The 12,526-nt window shown below is 44.3% G+C and overlaps 1 long non-coding RNA gene across 1 annotated transcript; it reads left to right on the top strand.

Moving 5' to 3' along the window:
- Positions 1-8,958: 8,958 nt before the first annotated feature.
- On the top strand, positions 8,959-12,040 carry LOC311591455. The gene is made up of 4 exons (XR_014777107.1): positions 8,959-9,258; positions 10,853-10,961; positions 11,327-11,399; positions 11,921-12,040. It is a non-coding gene; the product is annotated as an uncharacterized lncRNA (long non-coding RNA).
- The last annotated feature ends 486 nt before the right edge of the window (positions 12,041-12,526 follow it).

Below are 12,526 nucleotides of genomic sequence, written 5' to 3'. Positions count from 1 at the left end.
CCAGGGCCACACATTCGACCCAGGAACACTAACAGAAGCTGATGAGAGGCAGCCATACAATAGTTCCAATTATGTGGCACCCGCCCCCCCCCCCCATGAAGATTGTTTTAAGCCTTCAAGCAGCTCCCAAGCTTTGGTCATAGCTAAGCAGTGAGCTCTCAAGAAGCTCCTCAGATATTTCGGTCCTCAGATATCTGTCTCATACCCACATGTCATTCACATTGACTGCATCACTCTTAAATGTTTAAAGACTGGAGAGAGCCAGCCCTCACAGTGGGTTTGTGTCAGCCCTCCTTTCTTTTACTTTCTTGGTAAAATACCAAAAAAGAAGACACCTTTTACTGCTGGTCTTTGAGAGTAGTTCATTGGTGAGTGTCCCAGAGTTCAGCCCCAGATAGAGTCCAATATGTAGAACACAACTGCCAGCTCACAGGCAGGTGTGCAGCCAGTCTCTGGGGGACTGGGTACCCAGTCCTCTGTGGACCAGTTGGACAGGCCAGACCCACCTGTGCTCTGTATCGTGTGGACCCCTCTCACCTAGGGCTTTTCAGGTCTTGTTGTCTGTTACTCCCAGCCTGGTCCCTAGGATCCTTCCCGCTGCTCAGACACTGTGTGTAGTCAGCGCCACCCAATTCCTTGTTTTTTTTTTTTTTTTTTTTTTTTTTTTTGTTTTTTTTAAATATGGTCTACACTGCCCACGTCTTAGCTGCTTTATGATTTACTGTTTTGATATTTTGTCAAAAAATAAAAAAATAAAAGCAAGGCAATACAACATCAGTGAGAGGTTTCATTCTGCGTTTGAGAAGCAAATGAGTGCATGAGCACTCAGTGAGTTCCCGGACAGTTGCTCAGACTTTCTGGCTGTGGTTTTATTCTCTCTGTGCTTCCTTATTGTAACAATTGATAGAAAAGTGGTGCTGAGAAAAAGCAGTTATGAGAATGAGGCATGGGTGTGAGACAGGTATGTTTATCTCTGGATAACAGGACCTGTGAGTCCTCCTAGAGTTTCTTGAAATTGATTTCCAGATTGCAGCCTCCTCTTGCATTCTGTTTATAAATCAGAAGGAAACATGCATATTTCAGTAGAAACCTAGCCACAACTTTCCCAAAGTATCGTTGTCCCTAAAAATGTTTAAATCTGCTTTCAAAAACAAGATCACATTTTTCCCCCCCACTGCTCATGAAAGCATGTCTAGCCAAGTGTTAGCAGACTGCTCAAAACTGTATGTCTTAGACTGAGAGGTCATCGTTTCAGTTTTATTAGGACGCTGTTCTGATTTCAAACCACTGGGCTGGTAAGTTGTTTTACACCTTGGCATTGCAAGTTTGACTTACTTACATAAGTAATTATAACCACTAAAAAATGCCAATGATGTAAGATAGAGATCTTCATATGCTGGCACGAATTTTGTTTTTGAAACCATAAGTGATTTGATAACATCAAAAAAAGAAAAAATCCTAAGGCTTTCCGAACATTCACTCTCAGCTTGGCCAGTTTGGTTTCAGGAGGTAAATGATGTTGTTGTGGCCAGCACCCACTCTTTTAAATATGAGTTAAGATATGACATATGAAATATGTGCCACACAACAGTTATTATATGGAAAAGTTTATTATATGAGCATGGGGAGAAAAGAAGGGGGCACCCAGGGGGACAGAGAGAGAGAAAGAGAGAGAGAGAGAGAGAGAGAGAGAGAGAGAGAGAGAGAGAGAGAGAGACAGACAGACAGACAGACAGACAGAGACAGAGACAGAGTAAGACAGACAGACAGACAGACAGAGACAGAGTAAGACAGACAGACAGACAGACAGACAGACAGACAGACAGAGTAAGACAGACAGAGTAAGACAGAGTAAGACAGACAGAGTAAGACAGAGAGAGAGAGAGAGAGAGAGAGAGACTATGAGAAACAAGAATTAGAGCCACAAGGAGGGTTTGTTGCTTTACATGCTCCTGGGCAGGGGCATTCCCAGTGGCAGGTAGGTAGTGATGTCATAGGTTGCTAGATGGGCAGAATCTTACTGTTCCTCTCTTTTCCTATAATTAAAAAATGAGGATGTTGGATTGGTTTCTTCTATTTTATGTTCTGCTCTAGAGGTTTCAGGTGTGCTGTTAAAATGATGGTATGCAATCTCTCCGTAGGTAGGTTAAAGTATATAAATGTAGGTTCGTTCATTGGAAGTAGCTTTTGGCTGCCGTGTAGTGGGGGAAAGGAAAGAGAGAGAGGGAGAAAATAAAACAAGAACAACAAAATGTCCAGGTGATATGGCGAGAGGGAAGGGAAAAGCTCTGCCCTGGGAAGTTCAGGGTAGAGGGCAGGGTATGTCAGCCATGTCCCGCCACAGATAGGGAAGGAAGCGGACTGAAAGAACCCGGAGCTGTGTGACCTGTGTCTGGAGCACACCATCCCAGCCTTTTGTAAATGGATAAGGGGTGAAGAAATCAATGGTCTTTGACTGCATCCTGCTGACAGTAGGGCAGTGACAGGGGGGTTAAAAGGCTGAAATTTGGATCCAGGATGAGGAGGCTGCTGTGTTCACTGTCCAGGGCCTGAGAAATTTGTGGCTAGGAGGGGCAATGCATGCAATGCAAGGCAATACACACAGACACACAGACAAACACACAGACACACACACACACACACACACACACACACACACACACACACACGTATATATATGTGATGAACTTTGCAGACAAATGGGTGAAACTAGAAAATTAACCCTGGGGTAAGGTATCCCAGATCAAGAAAGACAACTGTAGTATTTACTCACTTGTAAGTGGTTAATGTATTAGTTATTAAGTAAAGGATAACCGTGCTACAATCCACACACCCAGATAGACTAAGTAACAAAGATGGCTTGAAGGGAGACCCACAAATCTCCCTGAGAAGGAAAAATAGAGTAGATTTTGTGGTGGACTGGGGACGGGTTGGGACAAGAGCAGTAGAGATTAGGCAGGGCACTGGGACCAATGGCAGGAGAGAGCACTGGAAGAGATGGCTAGAATTGTGTGTGTGTGGGGGGCATTTTAAGGGTGATGTGGAAACCTGGTGCAGTGGAAACTCCCTGGAATCTATGAGGCTGACCTTAGTGAAGAGTCCTAGTAATGGGCAGGCAGGGACTGAACTGGCTGCCTCCTATAAGAAGGCAAGGCTCCCAGAAGTGGGACTGGGACATCAACCTAGGCACAAAAACCTTTGACCTGCAATCTATCCTGTCTGCAAAATATGCTGTCGGTCTAATGGTACAGAACTTGTGGGAGTAGCCAACTAATGACTGGTCCAATTTGAGGCCCATTCCATGAGAGAGAGAGAGAGAGAGAGAGAGAGAGAGAGAGAGAGAGAGAGGGAGGGAGAGAGAGTTAATCCCTGATGCTACCTGGAGGGCCGGGAACCAGAGCCTGGATATCCCAGAGACCTAGGATAAAACCAAACCCCATGGCCAAAAAAAAAAAAAAAGTAACCGCAATGATTCCTAATGATATTCTGCTATACTCATAGACTGGTGCCTATTGTTATCACAGAGGCTTCATCCAGCAACCAATGGGAGCAGATGCAGAGGCCACAGTCAGACACTAGATACAGAGAGAGCTCAAACTGGACATCACTACCAGTTCTCTTCCCTAAAATGTAATAGGGAGAGAAGGAAGTACAGGATCCGGAGGTGTCTAGGACACCATGAAAACACGGCTCACAGAATCGATGAAGCAGGGTCCCTACAGGCGCACAGAGATGGAAGAAATAACCAGGCAGCCTGTAGGAGTTTGATATAGGTCATCTACATATACATTATGGTTCTGCATATTGATGATCTTACGGGACTCCTCACAGTGGGTGTGGGGAGTGTCTTTGGCTCTTTTCCCTGCTCTTGGGACTCTTTCCCGCTCCCTGGGATGCCCCACCCATCCTTGATAGAAGGGGTTGGACCTGGTCTTATTGCAACTTGATTTGGTTTCGTTAATGTCCCTGGGGAAGCTGCTCAGTTTTGAAGAGAGATGGAAAAGGAGTGTATCTGGGGAAGAAGGAGGTGGGGAGGGAGCTGGGAGAAGTGGAAGGAGGGGAAACTGCAGCCAGAGTGTAATGTATAAGGAAAAATGCTTACTACATGCATTCCTTGTGCCAAAGAGGAGTGCAACAGGGGGTACTGGGCTCCCTGGAGCTGGAGTTACAGGAGGCTGTGAACTAGGCTGTGAACTACCCTGAAGGTGCTGGGAACTGAGACCCTGGGTGGCCAGTAACAGCGTGCAGGAGCGGAGAGCGTGCAACTCGCTCTGCAAGGATCCGAGCTTGAGGTCTCCTCCAGATGGCCGTCAGTGGACAGGAGTTGAATCACCTGACAGAGATCCGATCCCTCCTGACACCTGAGTTCATCACTTGTTGTGACACCACCCGTGACTTTCATAATGTTATCTTTCACTCTCCTCTCCTCTCTCCTTATCTTGATGGGCTCCCCTCATCCTGTTCTCGGTTCGCCAAAAACCGCTGGGCACAGAAACCAGGTGTTCTGCCAAAATCGGATAAATAATACCTGGCTAGCAACTCACGCTTAAGGATAAAAATGTCTCTCACGAGGAAACAACGTTAATTTTGGAAAAATGAAAAATCGTTCCTTACTAAAATTTTCAGTGGTTTATGATTAACAAATGGCAGATGAACTCGGGAGGCAGAGGCAGGCGGATCGCTGTGAGTTCGAGGCCAGCCTGGTCTACAGAGCGAGTCCAGGACAGCCAAGGCTACACAGAGAAACCCTGTCTCGAAAAACCAAAAAAAAAAAAAAAACAAAAAAACAAACCAAAAACAAACCAAAAAAAAAAAAAAAAAAAAAGAAATAGACACAACTTACTAAACAAGTTAGTATGGAGATTTAAAAAAAAACATATTAAAAAAAATAAAAAAAAACAAATGGCAGATGAAAATCATGAGACACCGAGGAAAGAAATCCCAGGGTGGAACCCTTGGTTAAGCAAAAGAAAAAAAAAACAAAACAAAAACAAACAAACAAACGCCTATGAATGGGAACTTTAAAGAAAAAGATTGGGTGGATTCTGAGGAAGGCATAAACCGAGAGTGGACTGGTGAGCAGAGCAGCTGGGGTTAATTATTAGATTTCTGTGGAAAGATTAGCAGCCACAGATAGCAGGCCTTGGAATTGTCATACTAAAGAAGAAAGGATTAGGATTCTTAAAGAATATATTAGAGCCAAAGCGCTTAAGGATGCCGCTGAATTTTGCTATACTCAAGGATTCTAGAAAAGATGTCTAGTTAGGCACCAGGCTGAGCTTGAAAAATTAACTGCAAGTGGTGTCCAGCCGTTCTATACAGAAATAGCCTAAGAGTACTATTGTCTAGTGGTTAACGTCTAGTTGAAAGGAAAGTGCAGCTCAAAGCCAAAACTAGCCGAAGAGTTCAAACATCGAAGTTACTAAGAAATAAAATTATGTGTTTGCCTTTGGGGTTAGTGGGGCACAGACATGGAGCTTGCTTCTGTTTCCTGAAATTTAGATGAGGCTGAAATTCTATAGTTTTATGCAGCTCTCATGTGAAATAACTGACTCTACTTCCTTAAAATATTTTTTGACTTTACTTCTCTAAAAAAATTAAACAAAGAACTGAGGTCTGTGTTCTGTGGTGTGCTTGCTCGCTTGCTTGTGTGCCCGCCTGCTAGCAGCTACCGAAGACACTGCCTGTCAGCTTGCACCAAACGTCTGACTCAAGAGGTGATTGTCGGAGAACCAAGAACAGGCCGAGGGGAGTCATTCAAGATCAGGAGAGAGGAGAAGAGAGCGAAAGCCGCCGTCATGGAAGTAACAGGGGGCTTCACAATAACCGATGAGCTCGGGGGTCAGGAGGGATCGGATCTTTGTCAGGCGATTCAACTCCTGTCCATTCAGGGTCATCTGGTGGAGACCCCAAGCTCCGATCCTTGTCAAGCGAGTTGCAGGGTCCCCACTCCTGGGTCCCTGGGCATGCCGCTACGGTCGCCGGGCGTTCTGGAAGAGCGCCAAGTCTAAGCCCCAACCCCAGCCTCCTTAGTCTTATTTGTGGTGCTGGGAATCTAATCCAGGGCTTCATTCACATTTGGCTAAGTGCTCTGCCGCTGAGCTGTAGTCTCAGCTACACCCTACAATGTTTATAACCAGTGCTTGTCCTGTGAGAAGCTTGACCCAGTAGATGGGAATTTTCCTTTATGGTGAAGAGTAGGGAATAATTTGTCATTTTATGCAGAAGCGACGTCATCAGTTGTTTTTTCAAGGACAAGGCAGGCGTGCTTGCTCTTTGATATCAGAGTCTCAGATAGCCTCCCATTGGCACCTGGCCACACACCCATTGAAATGCACAGTACATAAACCACACCACCTGGAACTTCTGAAAAGTTTCCAGCTTATGCTGTTTACACTCAACTGTTGGGAGGGAGGAGCTGACCTCTTTTCTGATGCAGAGATTTTGGTCTTCTTGTGAGACCATGAAAGTGTGCCATAACGATACAAATTATTTTTTAAACAATATCATGTTAAGTAGCCCGAGTTTACGTTGAACTGTCATCCTCCTGTCTAAAGGAGTGTTTCGGCACACTTTGGTTTGTTTCCTATCTATCTATCTATCTATCTATCTATCTATCATCTATCTATCTATCTATCTATCTATCTATCTATCTATGATTTACTTTTTTAAAAACTTGAACTATGTATACATATTTCCGTCTGCGTGAGAATGAAGGTGCCTGCAGAAATCAGAGGCATTAGATTGCTGCCAGAGTTACAAGTGCTTGTGAGTCACTCAATACGGCTACCAGAAACCACAGTCAGGTGCTCTGCAAAGGCAGAATTGGCTCTTAACTACTGAGCCATCTCTCCTGACCCTTGTTTTAAAGATATTTAGAGATGCTTTAAGTTTTGAAGTGAATTATGTCATCCTTCCTTCACGCTTTCACATGATGTCTCCCTCTCAAATTCATGACTCCATTTTAGAAGTTTTTCTTGTTACATGTATGTAAATAAATATATATGTACAACCCGCTGGGTCTGTTTAGTGCGGCTTTTATGTACATGTACTTAGGGCTGACGGCTTGGTACTGGGTAACAATTTAGGGATTTCATCCTTGAGGAAGACTAGTCTCTCTCAGCACCTACTAATCATTTATAATCCCTTATCTACGCAGCGCGGGGGTGGGCTTGTGAGATTCTCCTCTGCACCTTGGAACGTCAACTGGTGGCGTTGTTCAAGTTTTCTTCAGAAGCCATGTCACTGTTATGTCATGAGGACACAATCTCCTGGCAGATTTCCTGCTTCCCTGGCTCTTAGCATCTTTTCAACTCTTCTTCCTTTGCAATGTTCCCTGAGCCTTGAGTATAGGTCTTTTGTAGAAGAAATAAAATATGAGGCTGGGTACCTCACAACCAGTTGTTCTCTGCAATTTGAACCAGTTGTTGCTTTCTTTAATTTTTATCTGTTGCAAAAAGAAGCTTCTTTGACGATGGGTGAGGGAGACACTTGACTGTGGGAATTAGGTTATGTATTTAGAACGCAGTTAGGAATTATACTGGCTTAGGAAAGTGACAGTAGGAGATTCTTCTCTACGATTAAAGACCTCATTAGCCATATGTATGTAGGTGGATAGGTCTACAGTGCTATGTGCACGGTTTCCCTTCTGTGGAAAAAGCCTTATGTCCAACTACACATTTGTTAGTTACTGCCAAGATATAAGTACTGCTATTTTGCAATTTTGGGGGGATACCTTACCATGTTGGTCATTGCTGTAGTTTGCAGGAGGATGAGTAGAAGTATTGGTTTCTTTCTTATCTTGGCAGCGTACGCATCTCCTCGCTGTACTACGAGAGTTAGCGCTCAGGGAAGGTGTCGAATACAATACAGCCTGGACGCTGTGAGTTCTGCGTCTTATGTACATGGTCTCTTCAGCAATAGGGATTTATCTTCAGCTTCTGAGAGGCATCTACAGACGGTAACAATAGCCTATGTTGTATTTGGAATCTCTTTCCTTCCTCTGATTAAGAACTCAGAAGTCAGATTTTTATGGCTGGCACTGGGGTGTTTGTAAGACAGCCTATGACTCATTAGGAAGGCTTTGTTACCCCATGTTACAGAACTATATTTAAACTATATAAGCATATATATATATATTTTAATGTTATACTTAAGTTAATATAAAACAGTATGACTTCCTTTGTCTATTTCAAGCATCCTTAGTGTTTATTATCCATCCTTCCTCCCTCCATCTTTTCTATTTCCCTACTTTCTCCTTCCCAACTAAAGCTTTTCCCCATTTTCCCCTTCATATCTCCTGGACCCTTCTATTCTGATTTCTAGCTCTCTTTTCCTGCCCTCATAATCCTTTTTTACTTTCCTGAATTCTGTGGTTACTCAAGGTTATAGGCTCACGTCTGAGGAGGCAGGGCTAGGTTCAACAAATAAGGAAGAGTATCTGTTCCACTTTCTGTTCCTGGGTTACCTCACTCACTATGATCTTCTCTAGTGATCCATCTATTTACCTGCAAAGTTCATGATCTTATCTTTTTTTAACAGCTGAATGGTATTCAATTATACAAATACATTACATTTCCCTTGAAGAACATTTCTGCTGTTCCCATTTCCGAGCCGTTGTGAGTAGAGCGGCAGTGAGTTTGGCTGAGCAAGTGTCTGTGGAGAAGGCTGTCAGGTCCTTTGGGCATTTGCTAATGTGTGGTATGGCTGGGTCATATGGCAGACTTATTTTTAGCCTTCAAAACATTCTTCACATAGATTTCCAGAGCAGCTGCCCCAGATTGCAACCTCACCTACACTGATGTATTCCATTCCTTCTTTTACTTCTTTCAAAATGTTCTTTGCCTCCCACCAACTTCTGCCACTGGTAAAGACAAGCAGAGCCATGAAAAAGTGACTCCTTTTTTTTTTTTAACATGATTTACACTGAGCCACACCTTAAACATTTTAGAAAGACTGCATCCTGTCTCATATGTTAACCAGTTTGAAGATGAGACGCTCATCAGCTGGCTATGGTCTAACACGTCTAATGCTGTGTTTGAAGGACACAGTTAGAGGCCCCATGATGCCAGCCTCCCGATCTGGATGCGGACTCCGTCGTGCTGTTGACTTCATGGACTTAATCACCCAGAGCCTTGGAGTTCTGCTGATGCATCTGCACTGGGTGCCCCAGAACTCCCTGCAGGAGAGGAAACACCACCCATCTGCTCTGGCTAATTTGCCAGCCACCTAGTACCAAGGCTTCTGAGCTCTTGAAATGTGAGTAGTTCCTGGGTCTAGAAATGCCTCATGGGTCAGGAGCAGAGGATGATTCTTCCAGAGGACCTGGGTTTCATTCCCAGCACTCATGTGGCAGCTCACAACCATCTCTCAGTCCAGTCCAGGGGGATCCGATGCCCTCTTCAGATCCCCATGAGTACTGAATGGATGCAGTTCACAGATACGCATGCATGCAGAGCATCCATACACCTAAAACATAAATGCATTAGTTTTTTTTTTTAAATCAATGTGTGTGCTGCAATGAGGCCATAGATTCTGTTGTCTTCAGTGTTAACTGACTTAAATGGCCACAATGTGTATGGTGGCTGTCAAGTGGACAGCACAGATTGGGATACGACAGTGTGCTGCCATTAGGGGATAATTTCAGGATACCTAACCACTCTCCTTGATTCCCCGCCCCTCCCCTCCCTGCCACATGTTCTCCCCCAAGGAATAATTCTGAGATGTGACTTAAAGCCAGGAGTTCTTGAAAGGCCCTGGGTTCAGCTATTCCCCCAGGTGGTGCTTTCAGACTGCAGGGAGACCTGTCATAGTGGCGGACGCAGTGTCACTGGCTCAGGTCCCACAACTTTAGGTTCTTCAAATGAATCCATGATCTTCATTCTAGGAATAGCCTAACAGGTAGGACACAGGCCATCTTGCCTGGCAGTTTCCTGTTACTGTCCAGCTCTCCCCGAGCACACAACTTAAATCCTTAAACAGTACCAAAAGCACCATTCCAATTATTACAAAGTAATATCCCAAATAAATCATGATTTGATAGTACTGGTTTATATCTTTTTTTCTTTATGCATTGGCATCTGAGAAAATAAAAAAAGAGAGTCCAAGGGTTCAGCAGGTCTCTAGGTGAACAGACCAGACTCCTACTTTGTGTTTGTCTGAAGTCGAACAACCTGGAATGTTCCTTTGTACCTGGGTTTCTGTGTACAGGACATGCAGAGGCTCTTCTTCACACAGATGACTCATTTTCTTTTATGTGTCATTTTTGTTGTGACTAATGAGTCTCAGCACTGGGTGTGAGGGTCAGTACAGAGCCTTTACAATTGGACCGAACCTTGTGCAAATGGAATCAAACACAGTCAAAGGTGTATTGGTGGTGGTGGTGGAATGTCAGTACCTCTGGCAATCTAGGTTACGGTGATATGTGTAAGCTGTCCACTGTGTTAAGCCCACAGAAAGACGCCCTTCTTTTTTTAATAGGTTCTGTGTGAGGGTGTGTGTGGCACTGTAATTAAACGCTTGGTGGGACTTGTTCGTCTTCTCATTAAAAAAATATTCTCAGCGTAAAACCCCACAAAATAATCACATGGTAGTGTTATGACACTATGTCTCTGTGTGTTACTAAGGAAACAACATCTCACCACACTAGATACTATTCTGTGGTGGAGACAGACTGGCCCTGGCAAAGACGCTGGCAGCACCTGGTCTTTGCCTGAGTCTGGGTGGTGAGAAGACACTAGGTGATGACGACGGGGCATGGGAAGGTTATATTCTTATGAATGTCAGGAGGCTGGGGAGTGGGCAATTGATATTGCGTCTGAGAAGAAAACACTGTTGTTATTTACTCCCACAGAGTGTGCTCATGCCAACATGTGAAGTAATACAGAAAATAATAAATGTGCCTAAGGAACTCTTCCAAATAGAGCATTATGTGAAACTACTGTTTTATGCCAAGAGAACTGGTATATATATATATATATATATATATATATATATATATATATATATATATATATATATATATGGGAAAAATAGGAAATGCCTAATTATTGAGCAAATCTTGGTGCATTTACATAAAGGCATCTAATCCTGTTGGCTTGAAGATGAAAAGTTTCCAAGCTATGTCTTGCTTTGTGGCAAAGACTAAACCTAAGATGAGCCTTTTTTGGGTTCTTTGAAGACCTTGCATCTTAGGCTATTTCCTTGATGCAAACAAACCACTGGAAGCTGGAAAATTATTGGTGGGACAGCTGGGTCATAGAAAAGCCTCCTACAGCGCAGTAATTATTCAACCACACACTACTACGACCCCCCCATTGCTTCGCAGGATCGTTGGCCGATATCAGTCCACAAAGGCAAATGGAACAGGAGCGATGGATGAGGAGTCGGAAGCCTCACAGGTATGGCTGGAAATGATGACGTCTGGGGACCAGCTTGGCCAAGGTAGATCAATTTTATCTGTGGTGGACAAGGGTTATATAGAACTTTGGAGGTGGGGTAGGCATTTCCAGTGTGGATAAAGATCATTGGCTGGAGGTAAAAGGTACTGAGATGCCTCATTTCCTCCAAGAGGCACTCCAGGTATCCCAGGTGCTTGCTGAATGGGTTTTTTAATCAGGAAAGAGGGGGCTGGACCTGTAACTTCCCAAAGGACTAGGTGATAGTCCTCAGGTAGAGGGGGCCAGTCCAGCACTGTGTTTCAGTGAACATAGCACAGGGATGCCTATTGTGGAAGCTGGAATGAGAAATGTCCACCAGAGGCTCGTTTCAACACTTGGCTCTCCATCGGAGGAGTTGTTTGCAGGGTGTGTGTGTCATGGAACCTTTAGGAGGTGGAAACTTTCTGGAGAAAGTTGGTCACTGGGGCTGGGCTTTGTCTAGCCTACGTCTATCTCCTACATCTTTTGTTTCTTGTGTGCAGAGGGAATGTGATCTCTTCCCAGCTCCTGGCTGCCATGTGTTACCTTCCCCCACCACGATGGACTCCCGCCCTCTGGCACTGTGAGCTGAAGGAAACTTTCTTCCTTCAGTTGCTTTCGATCATGGTATTTTTTTTGTCTCTGCAACAGAAGAGTGTCTCGTACAATTCTATACCCACGTGTGTTGCTGCACTATTCCCAACAACCATGGGAAGGAACTAGCATGGATGTTCATGAACAGGTTCCCTGGCGGCAAGGTTGAGCATGGTGCCTACACACAATGGAATGCTATGTGGCCACAAAGGGGGGGGGGCGGGGGAGGGGAAAGTGAAACCCTGACATTTTTCAGGAAAAGAAATGCAAAAATTACCTCAAGTGAAATAAGCCAGAGTCAGAAAGACTAACTCTGCAGGCTTTCCCTTATATGTGGCGCTTATATGTTTGCGTGCACATGTGTGTATGTCAATTTGTGTGTGTGTGTGTGTAAATGTATAGACTTGTGCAGGTCACGAAACTGGAGAGGGGACTGACTGTAAGAATGGAGGAGAACAAGGCGATGAACACTCAGGGGTAACGTACCACATGTGATAAGACATCAGCTGGAAAGG

The sequence above is a fragment of the Acomys minous genome (assembly GCF_964271855.1).
Source record: "Acomys minous genome assembly, chromosome: 20".
NCBI lineage: Eukaryota > Metazoa > Chordata > Mammalia > Rodentia > Muridae > Acomys > Acomys minous.
This window is presented reverse-complemented; position numbering and strand designations above follow the sequence as displayed.